This window comes from Crocodylus siamensis, chromosome 3 (genome assembly GCF_052110815.1).
Source record: "Crocodylus siamensis isolate JL-2025a chromosome 3, ASM5211081v1, whole genome shotgun sequence".
NCBI classification, from domain to species: domain Eukaryota; kingdom Metazoa; phylum Chordata; order Crocodylia; family Crocodylidae; genus Crocodylus; species Crocodylus siamensis.
The window spans coordinates 13108912-13128461 of NC_143397.1; the positions used below are offsets into that span (position 1 = coordinate 13108912).

The following is a 19550-nucleotide window of genomic DNA, read 5'->3' on the forward strand; positions in this document are numbered from 1 at the left end:
CCCTGCCCTAGTTAGCTCTTGCTGGCATGCTCGAGGTCTTCCAGTGAATGAGCCAAATGTGAGCAGGAGCGACCCTGCTGTGAGTCCGGTCGGCAGCCACCGGAGCACATGGCTCGGCACGCAATGAATGGGAACCTGCTGCAATGCTCGCTGGAGCATCCTTCCTCTCCCTGCTCAGTGGCTGGCTTGCTGGAAGGCAGAGCCCCACTTAACTGGAGCTGCATGAAGAGAAGTCAAGTTTGAATGCTAGGTCTAGCTCAGGCAAGCCCATAATAACCGCCAAGGCCTTTGGCTGTTCAGTACACGGCCATACTGGTGACATTGCTATGGCGACACGCTGTCCTTGTCCTCTCTGCTGGTTATCTTGCTCCTGCTGTTCTCCACTCTCACTCGAAGAATGACCTTCAGCCGTTACCCGAAAAAAAACATGCAGCAGGGTTACCTTTTTGGAGCCTGGGATCAGGCTCCAGGAGCCGCTCGAGGCGGCTCGAGCCTGCGAGGCCGGCAAGCGGCTGGGCAGTCGGTGTGCAGATCGGTGCATGGAGAGCTGGCTCTGGGAGCAGGTTGAGTCTGCTCGGGCCTCACCCAGTGCGTGGGTCGGTGCATGGCTGCTTCAGAGAGGAAGCATGGGTTGCTGGGGAGGCGGGCATGGGACAGGAGGGTCTGCCGCCTCCACCCTACATTGCAGGAGGGTCTTCAGGGACCCCCCTTGGGGAGGTCCTGAGTGTACTCCCTGTTTGGGGTGATTGTTGTTGTGTCAGGGTCTATATAGGAAGTTTATATGGCTGATATGGTCTTAATGTGCTAATATGTAGGCCTAGGAAATGTTCTTAACTTATTTTGGTTATATAAGTTGAGTCCCCACGTGTGCTTATCACGTTGGAACCTTAACTATCGCCTTCAATGTATTAATTATTATAGATGTTGGAAGTTATGTGGCTTATGTGAATTGTGGGATATTATATGTAGTGATATATGCGGAGCTTTATTGTAAGTACTTCATGTTTTCTCTCAAGTATTTATTATAGTAATAAATTGTATATAGTTAAGCACTCGGTCTCGGCTTGGCTCTGCAGAGAGGAGAGGGAGCTGCTCTAGTAGCCGGCCCCTCCACCAGCACCTGGCCTGACCCCCCCACTGTTGTCGAGGACAGGGCACACCTCCTGCAGGTGTACCTGGGCTACAAACATTAGCAGCACCTGAGCTGTGAGCTCCAGCAGGATTCGGGAGATTCACGTCAGGGTAGAAGGAGCCGGTGGGTGGAAGCAGCTCTTGTGCTGACTGTCGCGTGATATGACTTGGAAAACCACGGTGTTGCTAGGGATGGGGCAGCAGCTGCATGGACGCGGGCATGTGTGGCCAGTCCACCTCATCGTTATTTAGTGGCCGATGATGTTTCATGTCCTGGTGACCTTTTAAATCCAATGCACGTTTAGGAAAACAGTATACAAAAGATTGAACTCTCTGTCGCCATCGCCTCCCCCTCTCTCCACGTTCTTGCTGCTCCCGCCCGCGGGGCATGCTGAGCAAACGCAGAGGGCACGTGGCTTTATTTTTTGCCTCTGCCCACAGGGTTGCTCATTTGCCCTGTCATGGCATGGACTGCATCCCAGACGGCCTTTCCTCCCCCTGACTCCAGAGGACCAAGTGTGCCGGGTATCAGCTGTCACCGATGGGATGTTCGGGAGCTGCAAATGCTCTTGCTCGTATCTCAGTTCTGTATTGGGGCAGCGCCTTCCCGCTTCAGTTATCCCGGACCCCTACTGTGCTAGATACTGTACAAACAGAAAAGTGACAGTCCCTGTCTCCTTAGACCAGGCATAACAGGTGGGTGGGCATAATTAAATGTCACCCCGCTTAGTTCATGCTGTAGTTAAAGAGGAAGACGTCACCAAGGAATGTGTTATGGCGCCTGTAAACAGCAGCGAACGCAGCCCTCCAGAGCACGGGATTACCATTCGGAGGGAGGATAAAGCTGTGGAGACTCTTCTACAACCCAGTCTTCCCCGTTTTCACTGCAGCGAGAGGCGGCTTAGCGCGCAGGGTGCTGGGCTGGGACTTGCAGAGCTTGGCTGGTGCCCAGGTGGGTCGCCGGCCTGCTGGGTGACAGCTCTGTGCCTCGGTTCCCCCCGTCTGTGAAATATGCCCTTCTTCGTAAAGGACTTGGAGACCTACTGCTGTAAAGTGCAGTGTACGAGTAAGACAAGGCAGCGACCTGGGAAGGGTCAGGCAGAGATCTGTCCCCTGGCTGCTGGATGTATAAGGGGTCAGAAATTGGGTGCAGGGGGCAGTGGGGGACGATCATCTTCTTTTCCTCTTGCTGGTAGCAGTAGAGAAAAATCTGCGGTGTGTGCCTGATTATGTGGGTCTACTTGCGGTGGTGGTTATCAGCCGTAAAAAATGCCCCGAGAAACCGGTGTTGGAAAGGATTCGGGTTTGGGGTTTGCTGCCCTTGCCCGGGTGGTGAAACATAGGAGTCAGGAGGCACAGTAGAGGTGAGATCTTTTATTAGACCAACTAGATTTTTGCAAAACAAACTCTTGAAAATACTCAGACTCTGCATGAACTAGAATCAGATTTCATCCCCTGGACCTGTAGGAGGGGAAAGCAGCGCCTCTGGCCAACAAGCAGGGAGTCCATCCACCCCTCTCCTCCGTGGCTTGCCTGGCTGAGCTGGGATGTGTCCTGCCCCTCTCACTGCCTGTTTCAGCCCAGCCTCTCCTGTCCCTCCAAGGCTGCCAGAGGCGTCCTCAGCCCCAGGTGCGCAGTCCCTTGGCAGGACTTTGTTCTCCTCTTTCTGACCAGTCCTGAATGCCAGGCCCTGCCTCCCTGCTGCAGCTCCTGCCTTGCCACGCGGATGGAGTTAGCAAGGGCATCCCCGGCCCACCATTCCTCCCAGGCTCCCTTATCCCCCTTTGAAAACTCAGGCCTCTTCCAGCGCTGCTGTGAACAGCTCCATGAGGCAGTGGCTGAGAAGGACTTGCGCTTCTGTTTTCAAATAAAAGCACTGGCCTGTTTCCATTCCCTCCGCTGAAACCCCTCTGCTTTCCCCTCCTACAGGTCCAGGGGATGAAATTTGATTCTAGTTCATGCAGAGTCTGAGTATTTTCAAGAGTTTGTTTTGTAAAAATCTAGTTGGTCTAATAAAAGATATCACCTCTACCACGCCTCCTGATTCCTTAATGGCCTTAAAAAATACCGACAAGGGAAGGGGAAAGACATTGGCTAATATGTGCATAGTTTGCTTTGGATGTGGAGTGTCTCAGACGGCAGATGCGTAAACTCAGGCCAAGCGTAACACCAGACAGACGAGTAATGTATGGTTTGATTAAGACCGCAAAATATGAGGCTGCTATTTCTCTTCTTTTCTTATTTCCTCCTTTCTCTTCTGGGTTTGCATGGTGTCCCAGGCCCAGCCCATCTGGGACTCTTGCTCCTGCCTCAATGCAGGGACCGTAAGGAAGGGATCTGATGGCATTTCTGTCATCCTTGGGGGTAGGCGGGGGAATGGTGCATAGCCTGGAGAACCACTGCTTGGAATTGAAGCTTCTTCCCTGCGTTCCTGGTTGCTCGGTTTTCAACGTTTGTCTTGGATGACAAGTGAAGCGGAGGCAGGAGAAGGCTGCAGGTCCGTTTTCATGGATGCAGTCATAGGTGTGTCGCAAGTCTTGAGCTGAACAAATAATTCAAATAGCCATGGACTGAGAAGTGCTTCTGGGAATATAAGCAGAGAGGGCAATGACCTGCTGTGCTCCTGTGTTGAGGAAAATTTACTGTCGCTCTTATGTTAGCACAGATGGCTGTTAGGGCTTGGCTTTAGTTACCTTTTTGTAAATGTTTCTGTGTAGTTGTTTACTGTCTGCTTTATAGTAGGACTCGCCCAGAGGTCTCGGCTGATGCCAGGACTTCACTGTGTTAGGTGCAGGATGTGAACATAGCAGGACCCTTGCCCCAGGAGGCTTACAGTCTAGGAGTCTCTTCCAAAGCCCACTGAAGTCAGTTGGGATCTTTGCAGCAAGGTAAAGTATGCACGTGATCCAGATAATCGTAATATCTAAGCACTTCACATTCTTTAATCTTTTTATGCCAGCCCTGTTTTACTGATAAGGACCAGAGACCTAGAGACTTAGATCTTCTAAGATACTTAACCACCTAAATCCCACTAAAATCAGAAAGATAGATTCGTAAAACAAAAGATGCAGGCAGCTGCCTAAATACCTTTGAAAGGTCTGAGCCAATGTGACTTGACCAAGGTTATGAGGAAGTCGGTGGCAGAGCAGAGGACTGAACCAAGGTTTCCTGTATTCCAGTCTAGTACCTGAACAACTGGCCTATTCTTTGTCCCTAGTCTAGGATCAGTAGAACCAGGAAAGTGTCTCCACTTTGCAGACAGGGAGCTGAATCTTGCTGTGATGTACCCCATTTCATATAGGAAATTCATGGGGCAGGTAGTTGTAGGAACAGTTACAGGTTCCCAAGGCTTGGCCTCTGTTTTTTTGGGGATTCAAGCTGAAGCTGCTAGACTTCCTTCTTCAGGTAGGGGATGTACCTAAGTCCTTGTGCCGAGGGGAGGACCCAGTAGGGGTGCAGTTGCGTTCGCCTCCCCTTTGTTTTCTGCTCCACCCAAAGTTTAAAACCAAATGCCTGGCAGTAGCAGCAGCATTTCCAGTCAGGCAGCAGTGATAGTCAGTGACTTTGTGGCTTGTTACCTCTACCTGATTCTTTCTAAACTGATTGCTCCATAGGTGTTAATGACCCACTCTCCCTTTTAATGTTCTTGATGTTCAACTAATCAAGCTATCATTTCCTCTGCAATTCTGCTGTCTGTAAGCTGCTCCTGGTAACATAGCTCCTATTTCACAGCCCGGCACACAATGTTTTTAACTCTAGGTCAAAACACTAACCCAGGTATGGAAAAAACTTCCCGTGAAGCATTGGATACACTATCAAGATGCTCAAGAAGGCTGGATTTTGTTTTGTGAATCTGAGAAACAGAGGCCCATTTAATTCTAATGACTGCAGGACTAAAAAACCCCCAACCCATTTTGATTATTTTGGCCTAGTTTTCGTTAATTTTTATGCTTAATGTATGATGCAGCAAATAAATTCCAGTACATTTATGTTTGTTTTTGCTCCAATCCTAAACTGAATAAGATAGCCCTAGGCCAATAGCTTCTTAGTAAAGCTTTTACTTTCTTTTTAACGTGATAAAACAATGCGTTGCGTTATACGTGATGAGGCATCGCATCATCTGCACCCCGCTTTTTCAAAATCCTAGATCCACCCGTGCTGGTGCCTCTACCTGGAGTTGGGTAGCTATACTCAAATACTGGGTTCGTATTGCACTTGTACAGATTGCCAATGGGAGGCAGCCATCTGAAAGGCGCCATGCGGTAGGGTCAGAGAAAGATCGGACAGGGACTCTCAGAAAGGTTAGAGAAGCGGGCAGAAAACAGTGGGAAAGAGCTGACTATGGGACATAAAATCTCAGACTGAATCTGTGTAAGAAGCAGTCGTCCCAGGCGCCTGAGAACCAGCGACTCTGGATTCCTGGGATTCCTCACTCCTTTCCACGGGGGACAGCAAACGGCAAAGCTGCATAGCCAGATGGGCTGCAAGGAAGAGGTCTTTGGTGTGATTTGGGCCCTGGAGGTCTGGGCTTAGCTGTGCCTGGAGGACAGTAAGAGAGGGTTTGGGCATGTTTGAGGGCAGGCACTGAAGGAATGTATAACTTGGCTGGAAGGATGTCAGGTGACGAGGAGGAACGTGGTAACTTTCCACAAATATTTGGAAGGTACAAAATGAACGGGATGTTTCGGGTAATCCAGAGAGACCAGCAGCACGCTCCATTCCTCTGGTTTGTTATGCAAAGCTAAAGCCCGGACTGCTCTGGGATCGTTGTTCTAGGATGTGCGAATGGCCTCATCAAAACATGGGTCAGCAGGCTTTTGAAATGTGCCTCTGTGTGCGTGTGAACTCACTCAGGAGTGTGGCTCGGTGGACAACTCTAGCGCTGACATCATCTAGCTACACAATAGGACCTGCCAGGGCCGTTACATCGCTCGCTTCCCTACCGTGTTTCGGCCATTTCACTCCTTTTGGTGTCTCCCTAACCACAAAAAATTGGAGCAAACGAAGTGTACTTTTCATCCCAACTCTGCAGTGCTAACAGTTGGTGCAGAGCCTTGCTTACATGGGACTACTCAGGAAAGCTGATCTGAATTAATTTTTAAAAAATGGCTTAAATTGCCCTAAAACATGCATGGACACTTGTCCAGCATTAAAGGAGTTTAAATCCCAAAGTAAAGTCAATTACAGTGCTTTCTGGGCACTTTCATTCTGAATACAAATGTCCAGTTGGATATTTAAGGCAGTTTAATTAACTGCAAAATCTGTTCTTTACTTAATTAGGATGAACTTTCCTGAGTCTTCCTCCCTTGAAAGCCCTAGACATCTTGTCTTGTTTTCAGTGGGAGTGTGCAGAGAAAAAGTTGTGCTCACACTTTGAGTTGACTCCTTTTATTTAGGAAGGGGGGTGTGTGTGTGTGGGGGGGGTGTAACTATAGGGTTTCTAATGAAAAGCTAGGTAACACTTTAACAGCAGAGTCTTCTGCCTCTCTAAGAATACTTCACCTTTAGAAAATACAGACATGATCTCACAACCGCAACACCTGCGGAGACGCAAGCAGTGCTACTGAACACTACTGCTGTGTTGAAGCCAAGCCCTTAGTTGTTTGTAAACTTTGACAGAGCTCATGGACTAAAAATCACAGTCACAGAAGAAAGAAAAGGAGGGCTGGACGGGACCTCAGGAGGTCATCTTGTCCAACGCCTTGCTCCAGGCATCCCTGTCTAAGCCGTCTATCCAAGTGTTTGTCTAGGCTGCTCTTGCAAACTTCTGAGGATGGAGGTTCCCCAGGGACATCAGAGGTGACGGGGACAACCTGATAGCGCTAAAGGGCAGATAGGGAGCTGTGTCCAGGGCCACCAGGGCAGTGGTTCTCAACCTTTACAGACTTGTGGCACCACTCATTAGACTTAAGCCCCCCTTGGAAAATGCCAGCTTAGTTTTCACTGTTTGTTTTTGACTGCAGGAAAATGATAGAGCAATTTTTCTGCTCCAGGGAGTTCAGAAAGACCCCCAATCAGGCAGAATGTTTTAAAGTTTATTTTGTGAATCACATTTGCACACCTAGCCACGGCAACATTGTGTGGCGCCCTGCGGCACCCTTGAAAGAATCTCAAGGCACCACAGGGTTAAGCCCTACAGGCACTGGCACGTAGGTGCCTGGACCCCAGACTGGGATCCAGCACCCAGAATGATGTGCCTTGGCTCCCTAGACAGTGTGTGCAAGAGAGGGTGGTCCAAAAAAGCAGCGTGCTGAGCAGGGAGCTGCCTAGCTGGCCGAAAGAGAGTACAAGAGCGCATTTAACTCTTGCCCCTTCCTGCCTTGAGGCACCAAAATCAGGACTGCAAGCAGGCACCTCCAAGTCCTTGTGGTCCAGATCCCAGGACGCTGCTGAATATCTCTTTTTCCCTCTCTCTCCTCCCCACCCAAATCTCTCAGGAGCTGTTGTGCGGGTGGCTCTTTATGTGAGATAAGCTGAGACGTAAAGATGGACTTTGCCCACTCCTGCTATACCTTGTCGGTGAGATGCACTAGGAATAGAAAGCCAGACGTCCTGGCCTAGCCGCGCAAACAGCAATCTTTTGCTCGTTAACTTTCAGTCTTAGAAACACCAGCTAGGGTTATGCCAAGTCAGGCCCTTGGTTCAGAACAAAGGCTGTCTTTTTTAATTTGACAGCTGCTTCATTTATATGCCCATATCTCAGGTAGAAAACTGTCCCTCTCTTCCATTCCTCCACAAAATGAGAGCTGAACTTCACTAAACCTGTGGGGATTACGAAGGTTTCATCTTAAACCTCATAAAGAAGCATTATCATTTAACATGCAAATTGCATGTATGAATGAATTCCCCACTACATTCAGAAATAATTTGGGGGGCACTTAGCCTGAGACTATGTAAGGGTAAAACAAGGGATAAGACCACTTCTGGTGGTGCTGCTCTGCACTGTCCTCTGGGGTGTTAGAGTTTAAGGCAAAACTACGAGCCCATGCTCTCTAGTCCAGGAAGATGCTGATGGTCCTTGCAGGCCGTGGTGGGAGAGTGGAGGAAACAGTAATCTCAGAGAAAGCCCGCTCCATGGCTCCCTACCTGAGCTCAGGTTCTGGCAAGTGCCATGTTAAACTTTCTGATCCTGCTGGGACAAGCCAACCTGACATGGTACCTTGAGGAATAGGGTGCTCCACCACCCATGGGTGGTACTGGCACAACCCTCTAGCTCAGTGGGTTGAAAACCACTGCTCAAGTTCAAAAGGGGTTTCTTGGATATTGTAGTACAGGACAGAAGGGTGGGGACCAGGGGAGATCTAGGGGCTGGGGTACCATGGTTCAGTCTTGCCCCTGCTTTGGCTGTGCTGCCCATGTGAGCTCTTGGAGTGAGCACTTTCAGGTGGCTCCAGAGCCAAGGGCATCAGCACCACTGGCTCTGCTTGTCCTCTCCTCCCCGCTGAATTCAGCAGAGAGGTGGAGGGCAAACAGCAGGGACAGTCCGGAGGTTTACAGCCCCTGTACTGATCAACTGGGGAGCTCGGCGCTCGCTGCTCACGTGGAGCTCCTGCAGGAGCCGGCACTGAGCAGGCAGTGAGCTCCCTGCGCGTGCACAGCACAGGTAAAGGGGGATGTGGCTGCACCCCAGTTTCTGTTGCTGGATCTGCTACAGGTGGGGATACTGCAACACCCCTGTACTATACCATGCTCTTGCAAGTCCTTTGTCAGTAGGCCAGACAAACCGACACAGTATAAGCACCTGCCTTCATTTCCCGGGGCGGGGGGATGTTTGCAAGCATCCTCTTCAGAGCAAGCGCTGGCATTTATGAGGCAGCATCACATGCTCTCCGCAGGACTTCCAGAAACTGCTGCTCAGCAAGGAACCTGCCAGGCAACCTCCCTTGCCTGCCTCAGCAGTAATCAAACCCGCCTGATCACCCTGTTAACCTATGATGCCACTGGCCTTCCCTCCGTCACTGTCTAGACTTTATTTGTGCCTTTACCCTCTAGACAGCAATCCCAGGTGACAAGGCATGGAGGAGAAGCAGCAGCCATGCCGCCGACTGCGGTGTACAAAGAAATGCAGAGTAATTCCTGGGCCTGGCAAGCTGTACAAATGATAGATAGATAGATGTAAAGGGGGCGGAGGAGCTTATGTCCCCATTGGAGGTAGACCCAGTAGTGCAAGCACCTGCTTAGGATTCAGCTTCAGAATGACCGTGGAGTAAGGATCTCCTGTGGCCTGCCTTTGATGTCCCTTTTCTGCTTTTGTGGCAGGTTTCCATGATTGTATGTAGCTGACTTCCTCTTTTCATGCTTGAGGAAGTTTCCCTTAGCTCAGTTATGTTGTGGATACTGGGGTGGGAAGTGACTCAGTCTCTCCTCTGAAGTCGGTTGCTTTAGTCATTCTTCAATGGGTTTTGTTGTCCACTTCTGGTTGCTAATGCTGTATTCATGGATCTGCCTAATCCCTATACATTTTGCTGGCGTAAGTGTGAGCTTACTGGCAGGAAGTTTTGCATGCCAGGGGCCTGGTTTGCTGCCAGTCAGGCACCGTTGTACATATCCATGGCCAAACACAGGCCAAGATTTGGCCAGTGATCTTCTAGCAATGCATGCTGCACCATCTAGTTTGGCTGAACAGGAGATGCAGGGTTGTATGTCATCCCCTTGCGAAAGCAGCTAATAAGCAGCAGCTGTAGGCTTTTGTCCTTGGGAAGGTGGAGGTAAGCTAAAGACTGAGGGTTGGCCTGCTTTCAATCTTTCTGTTATTCAGAAAGATGAAATCCGAACTCCTGGACCAACACGTCTCTTCTCCTTAACAGGCTAAACTACTGCTTTGCTTGGCAATCTTCGAGGGGAAGAAACGTGCCTTGCTTAAAAACCAGGCTTGGGTTTCTTTATAACTTGGAAGCAAGCAGTCGAGAGAGTAGGACGAATATCCTGAACTGTGCAGTGAACAAAGGCAGGGAACATTGTGAACTTGTTGCCTGTACAAATGTACAGCCTGTTTTTAGAGCCGACTGTACCCATGGGGCTGTTCTAGAAGGTGGGGAGTGTGTGCGTGTGTGTGTGTGTATTATATATATGTGTGTGTGTGTGTATAGATATAGATATGGATGTAGATTTATAGATATATGTGTATATGTATGTATGTGTGTATATATATGTATATATGTGTGTGTGTATATGTGTATATGTATATGTGTGTGTATGTGTGTGTGTATAAATATATATATATAGCATTACTCTTGGAATTCAGCTTGCTAATTACTATGAGAAAAAAAAGTGAATTATTTGCAAATTGATTGTTCTTCTCTGGATCCTGGGAAGGCAGGTCCAGCAAGCCAGCATTGTTCATTTTAAATTACTGCGTTGGTGACCTTCTAAAAAACTTGTTGGGAGGGACAAACTAAATAAAGATAATAGAAAATGGAAGCTGTTTCAGCTGCTCTGAAAAGTCTTATGTTGTTAATTGTGGCTGGTGAACTGGCTGGTGTAGGGACCATCATATCCTGTGCGTGTACAGTGCTTAACCCCATGGGGTTCTGGGGTGGGGCTGGAGGTCTATAATTATACACGTGAATATTAATGATGATAATGAAAAAAGAGTTCTCCATACAGCCAGACACTAGCTCTGTGCAGTCCATGCAGTAAAACCAAATTCTAATGTGACAGGACCGACAGTTTGGATGGTGTTGAAGACTGAAAGATTTCTGATACCTTTGCCAGACCATAAATTACCCCAGACACAGCGTTTACAACTTACTCAAAGTCGATCTGCCAGAAATGAGTAATTCCTTTTTTCGCAAATCTAATTGCAAACGTGGCTCTTTTGTTCTATATTAGCCTCTTATTTAGGCTCTGTTTTCACTCTGTACTAACCATGAGTATTTGCACTGTTATAGCAGCTAAGGGGCCCTGATCACTGCTGAGGTCCCCACTTGGTGCCAGGTTTTGTGGAAATGCAGAACAATAACACTGAATCAGTCCCTGGCCCCAGATACCTTACAGTTGACACCAGGGGAGCAGAAGAAAACAAAGGGCAATGATGGCCACAGGGTAGACAGTGGTCCTACGTTACTGCAGCAGTATTACAAGAGCTGCAGGTATTCAAAAGATTTACTACAGAACAAAAGGGGACAGAGTCTGTGTGTACTCTCTTACCCTGCGAGAAGTAGAAACTAAACTGCAGTACTCCAGCCCTTGATGAAAAGAGGGCTCAACTTCTGCTTACCGTGGGGTAAGAACATGCACACGGGTAGTTAGCACAGAGAAACCGATGCACTGTAAATCCCTGCCACGTGATGTGGTTAAATCACAAACACGGTGCATCCAAAGTGCTAAAATATATAGCTTTTCTGGGACCCTTTTAGTAAGGGTGATACTGTAGTGCTTTCACAGGCCCCCTCTGCATATGAAAGTAAAGAAAAGAAAGGCATTGCTATGCAGGGACACTAAACGCCTGCAGCTCCCCTTCACTCCCCTTGGATTTGTGTGTGTGCAGCCCCTTTGAAAATTAAATTATTGGCTCACCCAAGGTTGCACCACAAACCAGCGGTGAGACCTAACGCCCACTTCTTTTGCACTGCTTGTGAAGATATGTACCCGGACATTACAGGAACACTGGAATCGTCACGATCTATCGGTTCACCTAGTCCAGGCCTTGTCTTCAACAGCGGTCAATACCAGATGGTGGAGAGAAGGTATAACAGCCTTGCAGGAAACCATTGGTTTTCACCCAGGATGTCATGACGGGGTGCCATGGTGCAGGCACTGCCACCACTACCAACACAGCTGCTGTTGGGTAGACCTGTCCTGTGTGTGCGCCGTGTGTGGAGCCAGACCAGGCAGGGCTATGGCAGGAGCACATGCTTATGCCACAGCCCTTCCTGGTCTCGTGCATGAGGCAGCAGCAACCCCCAGTTAGGAACCACTGAGGTAAACTGAGGCAGCGCAGCAGTGGTTCTCAACCAGGCTCCTACCAAATTTAAAAAATGTATAGAGGGTGCCCTGAGTCTAAAACAGTTGGAGACCCCTGCAGTAGGCAGGTAGGGGGCTAATTGCAGTTCTCTTCTCTGCTTGAGGTGTCTTTTCATGGAATCATTTTCCTGTAGAAAATAAACAGAGCAGGTTTCCCTGGCAGCACTTGATAGTAAAAGCCCTGAAGAAAAAGGCTGATCCAAGGCCCCTGCCCAATGTGCAGGTAAAAGTGCCATGGGATGCACACATTGTGCTTCCTGCCATGTCACGTGTGCATGGCACCGCAGAATCGAGCATCAGATCCCATCACGCCTTATTGCCAGTACACAGGGAACCCAGGATCACGAGAGCAGTGGGAGATGTTATAGCCAGCTAAGTAAAGCCTTGCTGTCTGCTGCAAGTAGCAAGCTCCCCTGGCTGGGAGCCCCCTCCGCGCACCCCCAGCATGGTGTGCCTCCATGGCTGGGAGCCACAGGGGCACACCTGGCCACACGTTCAATGATAGGAATTGGCCAGAAAGTTATTACACACTTTGTGTGGAATAACTTTGGAGCTTACTCCTTGTTTTATGCCACCACTAGTTGCTTTAACATGTGGCCGGGTCACAACTTAGTATGTGATGAACCGATTAACCATGTGCTAAATTCAGCGTGTGCCAGGAGCCCAAGAGTCATGTTATAGATGCAAGCGCATGCGGTGAGCACTGACTGTGGGGAGGGGGGAAATGAGTGGAGGATCAATGCTAGATGGTAGACTGATTAAATAGGTTTGCTAAGTAAATACAAGCTCTGGGTGTATTGATGGACCATGAGCCAGATCTGCTAAGGAAAAACATAATCAATCAATGAAAACAAGCCTATTAGTTCTGATATCTAGGTCAGGTCCTGTTACCCCAGGTGAACTTTCTTGGCCCTATCTCTAGTACATTAACATTTTGTAAGAGAATAAAAAGAATAAAAGAATAACCGTATCTACTTGATTGAGTTTTGACCTCAAGAATAGCCTGGCAGAGCAGTGGGAGATGTTATAGGCAGCTAAGTAAAGACTTGCCGTCTGTTCTTTTAGTTAGTTGGGAGAAAAAGTGTGCAGACTGATATTGCAACAGAGTCCTCTTAACCGAAGAGCCGCAAGAGCTGAACAGTGAGTGTAAATATTTGCACGGAGGTGGCAAGGTGTAATGGGATGTCTAAAGAAGCTAGTGATCAACTGGGTGTATGTAAATGACATTGCGAGAGTTGTCTGCTTCTGTTATAAGTAGATAGTTTTAAAAAAATCTGCTCAAATTAAAAAGGTGTTGGTTGTCACTGTGTCGGTCTGGGACACAGGCAGGCAAGGTTCTTTGGGTAGATGTGATATCTTTGATTAGACTAACTAAATAGTTGGGAAAAAAAGGTTCTTTGCAAGCTTTCGGGCACAAACACCTTTCATCAGGCACAGGGAGATTCTGCAGAGAGACAAAGCTTTGCCCAAAAGCTTGCAAAGAATTTTTTTCCAACTATTTAGTTGGTTTAATAAAAGATATCACATCTACCCAAAGAACCGTGCCTGCCCAAATGAAAGGCCTGCATGAGGCCATGAACATACCAGAAAGTGTTTTATACAATGATAAGGGACCCTTCAGGAGCGGGTAGTTACCTGCTCCCCCTATAACCATGCACAGGAAAAGGGGAGAGACTTGTGAAGTTAGGGATGGCCCTGGAACAAGCGGCATGGGCAGTTTCTCTCAGGGCAGACTGGGGAGGAGTTGGGCAGCACAGTAGATAGGGCAGGGAGCAGAAAGCAGAGCTGCAGAGCAAGCAGGAAGCACAGAGCAGGGAGCAGAAAGAGCAGCCAGTTGAGCAGGGGAAGGGGGACCGGAGTGGCACTCCAGGAGGCTGTGGGCTAATTTGTGGCACTCTTTCCTAAGAGGTTGGCCCCCCACTGCAGGACTGTGTTCTTTGTTACACATTTACTAGTATTTATGTATCAAATATAATAAATAATAAAACAGTTCCCCTAAACCTTAGCACTTTACCATGCCCATTAAAAGCCTGCCCAGGGAAGGAGGTCTTGCAGTCCTTCTGGAAGATGTCCAGGCTGAGTACTTGATGGGTCGCAAGAGGGAGGGAGGTCTGGAAATGCGAAGCAACTGCCAGGAGTGACCTCCCGTGTATTTTTAGTGAACAAATGGGCCTTGCAGATGGGCCTTGCAGCAGATTGGCCTCAGCTGACCTTAGGGAATGCAATGGACCATGAGGCAGGGGGTGCAGTCCCTTAAGTATCTAGGGCTCAGGCCATTTAAGATAGGTCAAAACCAGTCAGAAGAAGGGTGTTGGTGCCCGAAAGCTTGCAAAGAACAGATTTTCCAACTATTTAGTTGATCTAATACAAGATATCGCATCTACCCAAAGAACTTTGTCTGCCTATGGCCTTAGACTAACATGGCTACAGCCAACAACCTTAAAACCAGCACCCGGCATTCATAGAGAAGCAGCTGGAAGGGACCCCAAGTAATTATCTAGCTCAAACCCCTGCCTGAGGCAGGTTCATCCCTATCCTTGCACCGTTAAATTTTTTGTTGTTTAATAAAAATGCCAATCCTGGAGGTTTCTGTCACTTTCCTTGGCAGATGATGGCACAAAGTAATAAGTCTTGTGCTAAATGTCGACACTTGTTCACTTAATTTCATCTGTTAATCCATCCTTCTTTAATTGCATTCATCCTTCCTGGTTTCAGCCTCCCTTTTTCTTAGGTCACATAAAAGAACACGAATGAAAAATAATAGCACTGTTCTTCATACTTAAACTATAGCTGGAGTATATGGGATTGCTTTTGTATCCATTGATTAAAACATTAGGTAGGAGGAGTGTTGGCTGAGAAACTAGATTTGATTAGTGAGATGAGGTTAATAAAATGCTGTGCACTTTGCTTCAGCGTACATCTGGAATCTCAGCCACTCACTTCTAATGTTCGTGGGGACGAATAAGGAGGACTTCACCGAGTTGCGGTGGATGGCAGCGTTACTGGACTGACTGAAGACTTGAAAGGTAAGTCTGAGTGACTTGGGTGAGGTCTGTGAGAAGGTAGAAGGAAGTCTGTGGGCTTTGAACGGTGCATATGTGGTATTGGCTGCCACCTTGGCCGATGGCAGGGAATGCATCGGGGTCTCCTACAGCTAAAAACTTGCTCTAAAGACCCCCAGCTCGCCTGGTGGGGCTATTACCGACTCCTGTGTTTTATGGACTAGGCTGAGAGGGGAGCTTTTACACACACTCACTAGTAGGTAACAGCACCGGTGGATTTATCTCCTTTACCACCAGATCCCTAGATGAAACCATAATCTCCCAAGAGGAGGTCCATTGCTGCTGGGACCATTAAAAAGAGACTGGTCAGTGCATTAAGGGGGAAAAGCAGGGAATGGCCTTGCAGCAGGGCAGCGAAGGGGAAGGTATTGTGTAGCCTCATAACTCACTTCTTTCTGTAATGTTTTGATGGTGAGCATTCATACCGGGAGATCAGCACATCAGGTATAGTGGTCAGCCTGGTCATCGTTCCTGCTGACAGAGCCATAGGGAACAAACAGAGAGGTTTAACAGTGATTAGGCTACTGCTTTGTTGAGACTGTGGCATGTCATGGCCAATACCATCTTACTCTTCCCTGGTACATCCCCACTGTTTTGTAGACACCCGTTGATTTTTGCCTTATGCTGAGCTCGGAGGAGGCTTTTGGGGGCTAGAAGTATTTTTGTCTTGTACAGCGCCTAGCACTATGCAGTCCTCACCAATGAGTGGGAGTCCAAAGCACCACTTTTGATAATGGTGGGCATGTCTACACATCGCTGTAGGGTGACTTCAGTACTGCGCTGTGTTTTAGTACTTGTTTGAGGGAAGTACTAAAACACGGTGCAGTAGCTGCTCGTACTGCGACATACAGGCGGCGCACGGTTAGATTCATCGGCTACATTGCCGTAGTGGCGCACTACAGCCGGGCAGGACACCGCTATGGAGACATAGCCAGCGATCATGTGATCACTATGTTGTCATAAAGCAACGTATAGACGCACCCAGAAATACTAAACGCCTTTGGGCTACTTGATGGCCTTGCTTACACTAGTCTTATTATCTTAAAAGAGCCCATCATGCGGCTGTAAGCTCCACTCACTGTAAAGATGGTGCCAGAGGCAAGGATTTCTTAGGGTGATATCTTTTATTGGACTAGCTGTATAGTGGGGATAAAGCTAGATAAACTTTCCAGTGCAAGACATACTTCATCAGGTCTCTGATCACAGGAAGCCAGGCACAGCGTAGGGTGGGCACTGTTTTGGCACGTCAGGTTACTCAATGGTGGTGGCCATCCTAGGCTAGAACCATCCATGGTGGTGGCCTTGGCAGAGCTAAACCCATACAAAACATGTGGCCCAGGCCCACATGCTGGCATTGCTCTGTGCCGTCTGTGCTCAGCCAACCGGGGCACGAAGACCTGGGTGTCATTTAAAGTGTCATGCTCCAGTTCAGCCAGCAGTTACGGGCTTGGTGCTGGATTGCTGTGCGAAATTCTTTGCTCACACTGCTCCCCGCCTGGCTCTGAGTTGGTGACCTCGTCCCACAGGCTTGTCGGGAGGGACAAGCTAAATTAAGATAGAAATGCAGGGTACTTTACTGCTTGTTGAGAGCGAGGCAGCTTGCCCGCATCTGTGCCCTAAGCGTCCCCGGCACGCTGTCGGACAGCATTTTTGGCCATGGCCTTGGCTGCTGACTGACGCTCCTTCACTGTGCCGCCCTGAACTTTGCAGGGCTTCATCCACCAAAAAAGAAAGAGCTTTGAAGAAACCAGGATCACTATAATGTGTAAAATAAGTGACTCTTTCTCCAGAGTTCATGAAAGCTGGTAGTGTTTGGTGGCTGCCAGGGTAAGGCCAGGTGCTGTCCATAAGGGCCTCGTGACATGTTGCACTTTGAGCTGTTCAAATGGTGATGGGTGTTCGTGGTAGCCTGAGTCGGGAAGAGTCCCACATTCAAGCCAGCGAGGCCCCGAGGACTGAAAGGTAAGAATCCACCACTCCCATTCGGGGCTTTCCCTTTGCCCCCCATCCTGGGGGTCCTCCTGTTCCCTTGGGGCTCTCCTCCGCCCCTTGGGATTTCCCCGTGCCCCTCCAGCACTTGTGGCTCACCTGCACCCCATGTCTCCTAGCTTACTCGTGGCTGCCCACCCAGCCCATAGAGCTTCAGCAGCGGTAGCAGCTCGGCGGGGTGCCTTCCCTGCCTGCCCCCGCGGGACAGCACCAGCAGCCAAAAATAAGCTGGGAGCCCATGGGGCAGGGAATGAGTGAGGATCTGGGATGCAGGGGGGCAGGGGGAGTAGAGCAGTCTGAACTGGTGGGAGATAGGGTGGCAGCCTGATGAGGGGGGCAGTGGGCAGGAACCGAGCCAGCAGGGGTAAGGCGACAAGTGGTGTGATTACACTAGCGTGTGGCCTAGGATCGCTACACATCAGTGCAACATGAGCTGGGTAACAGAGAGAGTTGGAGTGGTGTAACTTTAAGCCACTTCAAGAGAGCCTAAAACTAGTTTCAAGCGTTAATGTGCAGACAGTGCGGGGTTAAGAGTTCCAGGAGCCACCTAAAAATTAAGGTGTAACGAGGCCCTCAGACGAATCCTCAAGACCAATGCATGGGAGGCTTGTTTTTCCGTTCCCGTGGACTGCTGTTTTTAATAAAGTGTCCTGGTGTCACCTTGCTATGGAAGGGGCCCAGCTGTGTCTTGTGCCCTGCTCCCCAGGTCGTGTGTCAGAGGTGATAGCACAGCTGTGAATGGGGTGGCTGTTGGGTATTTCAGATTCGTAAAGGGGATATAAGGCACTTTATGCATGAAACAAGTCTGATTCTCCCTGGCCTTGTCGTGGTGTGGCTCCCGGTGCTTGTGCAGAGAGGGGGGTGCAGACAGTCCCAGATCAGGATCATGGCACTTCCCCTCTACCTTGGACGGGCATGAAGGGCAGCTCAGTAGGGCAAGGCTCTACCTGTTTCCGACTCAGCTTCCTGCAGTCTGGCCCCGGTGTTGCTCTCATGTAAATGAAGGGATGCAGGACTGTCCCGTGCTCTAAGGGGAGGAAGATCTGGTCTTTAGAGTGTAATTGGAGGTTATTTCTGAATGGATCCAAACTGTCAACACCTAGGAGCTGGTCCTGGGAATGGGAGTACCCCCCTTCTCGTTGAGCTTGCTGGGAGTCCAGTGTTGCGCACCGGGTGGGCGGTTAGCGTGGGGGACGGGTTGCTGGACAGTTGCTCATGCTAAGCACACATGGATGAGGCAGGACCGTGAATCTCTGCATTTTCCTTGTGCTGCTAGTCACGTCCCTGAGCCATCCCCCTTGACCCAAGCACTGTTGAACTTTGGGGGTGCTTGAAATAAGCACCTGAGACTGTCCCTGGGAGGGAAGAGGACTTAACCTGCCAACATTCGCCATTTGGGACCACCTCTTTCTCCAGTGCCTTCTGAAATGGGAGCTGTGGCTTGCTGTAGTTGGGTATTCAGGGCATCTGTCCAGCAAATCTTCATATCAATATGTGTTACCTGCGCCACTGAAATCATTCCCAAAAGCTGATCTGCTCCAGCCACAGCAGCACCTTCAGTCCCTCTTAGCAGCTCGTTTTGACACAGGCCATTGTTTTCTTTGCAGTCCCACCCTCCCTCAGCTCGCATCCCTGACTTTTAGACCAGCTGCCAGGTAGGAAAATCCTTTTGTATTAGGAAAGAGCGTCAGATGTTGATGTTGAGAGTGGGTAATGAGACATCAGGGCCTCGAGCATCTAATATGGAAAGAGTGGGAGAGGAGAAATCTTCTTACTTCAGACGCTGAGAGGACCTCTAGACCGGGTCCTTGTTCTCCCATGAGGGCAGGGGCAACTCTTGAGTATCCCTCTGCCTACCCGTTCCCGCATGTACCTGGCAGGCCTGGAAACCTGGCACTGAAACTGCTCTGGGGCCACTTGTTGCTGTCCTCAGACACATTAGGGATTGTGCCAGCAGATGTGCAGGACTGCCCTTGGAAAGGCTTCACCCTCATTTTCTGGTGCATGGCAGGATGTGCTCCAGAGCAAGCCATCGTGGGAGCACCGGGGATGCCGTTTAGACGCATCCAGACAGAGCAGGGACTAAGAAGCTAATTCTGGTTACTGGAGGAAGCATCTTCATGCTTTTCATGCAGCCTTTCCAATTGGGACGTGGTGGGCATTCGTCCTCTTCTGCCTCTCAAATCGGCAAACTGCCCCTCTGGCTTATAGTGGACTTCATTTCCTTAAATTATCAGAGGGCTTCAAAGCTGTGTGTTTGGCAAGAGAGATTTTCCTCTGCCTGACCTATTACAGTCTGGTGCTTCCCTCAATTCACAAACTTGCTTCCCAAGGGCTTCCCTGGTTTCTCAGAGCTGTAATTTAATCTTTCTTAAAAATCCTACAAGCCGCCCCCTCCCGACC

General features: G+C 49.2%; 1 protein-coding gene across 6 annotated transcripts in view; it reads left to right on the plus strand.

Annotated features, from left to right (window-relative positions):
* CTIF (cap binding complex dependent translation initiation factor) overlaps window positions 1-19550 on the plus strand; it is a 331892-nt gene that overhangs the window by 18347 nt on the left and 293995 nt on the right. The window contains exon 2 of one of the 6 annotated variants that reach the window (XM_090037762.1): window positions 15010-15122. The exons of the other annotated variants lie outside the window; for them this stretch is intronic. The gene's annotated coding sequence lies outside the window, so the exon portion shown is untranslated. The remainder of the gene's footprint in view (window positions 1-15009; window positions 15123-19550) is intronic. 6 annotated transcript variants of the gene reach the window in all.